Source organism: Sarcophilus harrisii, chromosome 5 (genome assembly GCF_902635505.1).
Source record: "Sarcophilus harrisii chromosome 5, mSarHar1.11, whole genome shotgun sequence".
Classification (NCBI taxonomy): domain Eukaryota; kingdom Metazoa; phylum Chordata; class Mammalia; order Dasyuromorphia; family Dasyuridae; genus Sarcophilus; species Sarcophilus harrisii.
The window spans coordinates 160,368,637-160,373,066 of NC_045430.1; the positions used below are offsets into that span (position 1 = coordinate 160,368,637).

General features: G+C 31.7%; 1 pseudogene; it reads left to right on the forward strand.

The window, feature by feature from the left end:
- The first annotated feature begins 3,614 nt into the window (after positions 1 to 3,614).
- On the forward strand, positions 3,615 to 3,986 carry LOC100915435 (annotated as a pseudogene).
- Positions 3,987 to 4,430: the final 444 nt, after the last annotated feature.

Consider the following 4,430-nt stretch of genomic DNA (forward strand, 5'->3'; position numbering starts at 1 on the left):
TTTCAAGCATTCCTGATGAAAAGACCAGAGATGGATAATTTGATTTTCAAATACTCAACTAAAATAAAAAAGTAAATTTAAAAGAGAAATCATAAGGGTCTCAATAAAGACAAACTATTTATCTTTTTATATAGAAAAACAATACAGCTTTATTATGATACTTCTAATATTAAAAAGAGCATGGGAATGAGTAAATTATTTTGGAATGACATGAAAAATGAATAGGCAAGAGAGATACCTGGAAGAAAGGGGAAGGAAGAAGAAAAATGGGGGAAATTATCTCACATAATAAAGATGCACAAGGAAGAGGTTTTATACAGTGTAGGGGGAAATGGTGGGGAAGGAAAAGCAAATAACATTTAAATCTCACTCATATCTACATTGGTTCAAAAAGGGGAAATATACATTCAACTAGTAATAAAAATCTATCTTACACAAATGGAAAGTAGGTGGAGAAGAGAATAAGAGCAAGAAGGGAATGATAAAAAGAAGGCAGGATAAAAGAAGGCAGTGATAAGAATCAAAACAGACTTTACAGAATCAGAGAGACAGAGAAAGAGAGAGAGGGAGGAAGAGAAGGAGAGAAAGGAAAGGATGAGAGGGGACAGAGGAGTAATGAGAATAGGATAGAGAGAAATGCTTAGTAATCAGAATTCTGAATGTGAAGAGTTCATCCATAAAACAGAAGCTGAAAGTAAAATAGATTAGAAAACAGAATCTAACACTGTTATAAGAGACACACAGAAATACACAGAGAGAGAGGGAAAAAATATGAGCTGGAGTTAAATCTATTATGCTTCAGCTGATTTTTTTTTTTAAAGGCATGCTTTGCAATCATGATCTCAGAAATAGCAAAAACAGATCTAATTAAAAAGGAGGAGAGATAAAATTACATTTTGCTAAAAGGAACCAGGGTTCCTGGTTGATGATAAGGTAATAGCAATACTAAATGTATAATCACTAAACATAATAGCATTCAAATTCTTTAAGTTAAATGGATAAAAAAATAAGATAGTAAAACTATATTACACTTCCCCTTCTCAGAATTAGATAAATCTAACCATATAATAAATGAGAAAAAAGTTAAGGAAATGAATAAAATCTGATAAAATCTGGATATGATAAACCTCTGCAGAAAACTGAATGGGAATAAAAAGGAATCTATCTCTTTCTCAATTGTACATTACATCTTCACAAAAACTGACCACATATTAAGGCATAAAAGCTTCACAACCAAGTCCACAAATATAAAAAGTACCTATTTCAGACCACAAGGCAATAAAAATTGTATCCAATAAAGAATTATGAAAGCATAGGTTAAAAATTAATTGGAAACTACATAATCTAATCCCCAAAAAAGGAGTTGGTTAAAGAACAAATCATAGAAACTATCAATAGTTTCATTAAAAGGAATGATGATAATATGACAGTTTTCTAAATTTGTGGGATACGGTCAAAAAATACTTAAGGGAAACTTTGTATCTCTAAATGCTTCCAGCAATAAAAAAGAGAAAAAACACACTGATAAATTGATCATGTCAGTTAAAAAAAAAAACAAATTAATCATTCCCATTTAAATACCAAAATGGAAATCTTGAACATCAAATGAGAGTTTAATAACATTGAAAGTTTTTTTAAAATTGAGCTAATAAATAAAAAAGAAAAATGTATTTTTGGGGAGAAAAAAAAGACAAATTATTGGTTAGTTTGATTTTAAAAGAGAAAGCCAAGTTCCTAGTTTCAAAAAAATGAAAAAGGTGAACACACCACTGATGAAGATGAAATATTTCCCTCCAATGAAGAAATGAAATTATCACTCTTTGCAGATGATATGATAGTTATTTTGGAGAATCCTAGAGAATCAACTAAAAACTAGTTGAAGTAATTAGCTCGAAACTTTAGCAAAGTTGCAAGATATGAAATAAATTGTTAGCATTTCTGTATATTATCAACAAAACCTAGCAGCAAGAGATAGAAAGAGAAATTACATTTAAAATAGCTGTAAATGATGCAAATTACATAGGAATCAATCCCAAGACAAATTCAGAATATATGAACACAGTTGCAAAACACTTTTCAAATAAATATGTATTAAATTAAACAGCTAGAGAAATATCAATTGTTTATGGGTAGGTCAAAACAATGTAATAAAAATGGTAATTCTACCTAATTTAATTTACTTATTCAATACTGTACCAATAAAGCTACTAAAGAATCATTTTATAGACCTAAAAAAAAAAGTAGTAACAAAATTTGTCTGGAAGAACAAAAGGTCAAAAAATATCAAGGCAATCAATGAAAAACAAATATGAAGGAAGGTGGTATAACAGTACTATTAGTCTAATAGATTTCGAAACATATTCCAAAATAGTAATCATCAAAACAATATAGTACTAAGACACAGAGTGGTGGATCAGTGGAAGAAATTAAATAAATAATACACAACAGCAAATGACCAGATAGTCTAGTGTTTGATAAATCCAAAGATCCAAACTTTTGGGTTAAAAACTTAATATCTGACAAAATTTTCTGGGAAAACTGGAAAACCATTTGCAAGAAATTAGGCAAGAACCAACATTTCATACCTCATACCAAAATAAGATAAAAATAAAAATGGATAAGTGATTTAGACATAAAGACTGATATCCTAAATAAATGAGTGTGGGGAGATGCACCTGTAAGATCTATGAATAAAAGAAGAGTTTAAATACAAATGAAAGATAAGATATAATTGTGGGAAATATAGTGGTTAATTTTAATTGCATTAAATCATAAAGGCTTTATACAAATAAAATATAATGCAGCCAAAATTAGAAGGAAAAGAGGAAATTGGGATAAAAAATTTTATGGCAAGTTTCTCTGATAAAGGTCTCATTTCTCAGATAAATAAACCAGATTTATAAAACTCAGAGCCATTCTCCAGAAGATAAAAGATCAGAGGAAATGAACAGGCAGTTTTCAGAAAAAGAAATCCAATTTCAATTACATGAAAAAATGATTTAAATCACTATTGATTAGAGAAATGAAAATTGAAATAATTCCAAGATGCCACCCCTTACACATGAGACTGGTTCTTGTGACATAAAAGGGAAATGATAAATGCTAGAGAGAATATGGAAAAATTGAGGTGAAGCTGTGAACTACTCCAACTATTCTGGAGAATAATTTGGAATTATACAGCCATAAAACTGCCCCTAATATCACTACTAAGTTTGTACCTCAAAGAGATCAAAGAAAAGGAGAAAAGAGAAAATGATCTTTTTTTTATGAGACAATTGAGACTAAGTGATTTGCATAAGGTCATACAGCTAGTAAGTGTTAAATGTCGGAGGCAGATTTGAACCTAAGATTCCTACCTTTCCAACAAGTTTAAAAATTAGACATTGTCTGATAGATGAACTCAATAGTGGCATTCTATTTTAATTTTATTTTATTTTCAGTTACACATTCTTTACCTCCTCTTCCCATTGAAAAAGATTTTTAATGTTTGGCATATTGTAGGAGTTTAAATTACTCATTAACTTGCTGACTTGTGAAAATGGGCTGTTATGTGCCTTATGAAATTTCTCGTTTTTGGCTCTAGGAGTGACCTGCTTTGTGTGGAAACAGGCAAGTTCATGAAACCTAGGAAAGTGGTGCTGGTCCTGGCCTGGAGGTACTCCTGGCTCAAAGCCATCATTGTCAAGAACATTAATGATGGGACGTCAGAGAGGTCCCTACAGCCATGCCTTGGTGGCAGGTATCAACCACTACGCTCACAGATTGATTGCAGCAAAATCAAGTCCTTCATGAAAGTTTGTAACTACAATCACGTCGTACCCACTTGATACTCTATGGATATCCCATTGGACAAAACAGTTGTCAACAAGGATATGTTCCATGACCCTGCACTAAAATGTAAGGTGAGGAGGGAAGTCAAGATCAAATCAGAGGAAAGGTATAAGATGGACAAAAACAAGTGGTTCTTCCAGAAGCTACAGTTTTAGAACTACTCTGTTGGTTAGTAAATAAAATGTTTATTAAAAATGAAAAGAAATCTCTCCAGAAGCTGGTCTCCACCATCATTCTCCCCTATTTGATCTCTAGGAATGTCAAATATTCCATTCAGATTGGTCATGATATTGCTCCGATACCAGTTTTCCATTACAAATTTATTTATTTATTCGCTCATTTATTTATTTATTTTTGCTGGGGCAATTGGGATTAAGTGACTTGCCCAGGGTCACACAGCTAGGAAATCTTAAGTGTCTGGGATTAGATTTGAATTCAGGTCTTCCTGACTTCAGGGCTGGTACTTTCTTCACTGTGCCACCTAGTTGCCCCTACAAATTTATTTTAAGGTATATTTAACGCCTTTTCTTCCTTGAGAAAACACTGCTACCCAGTCCACTCAATTCAATATAAATATATTATCTCTATCTTCACCTCTC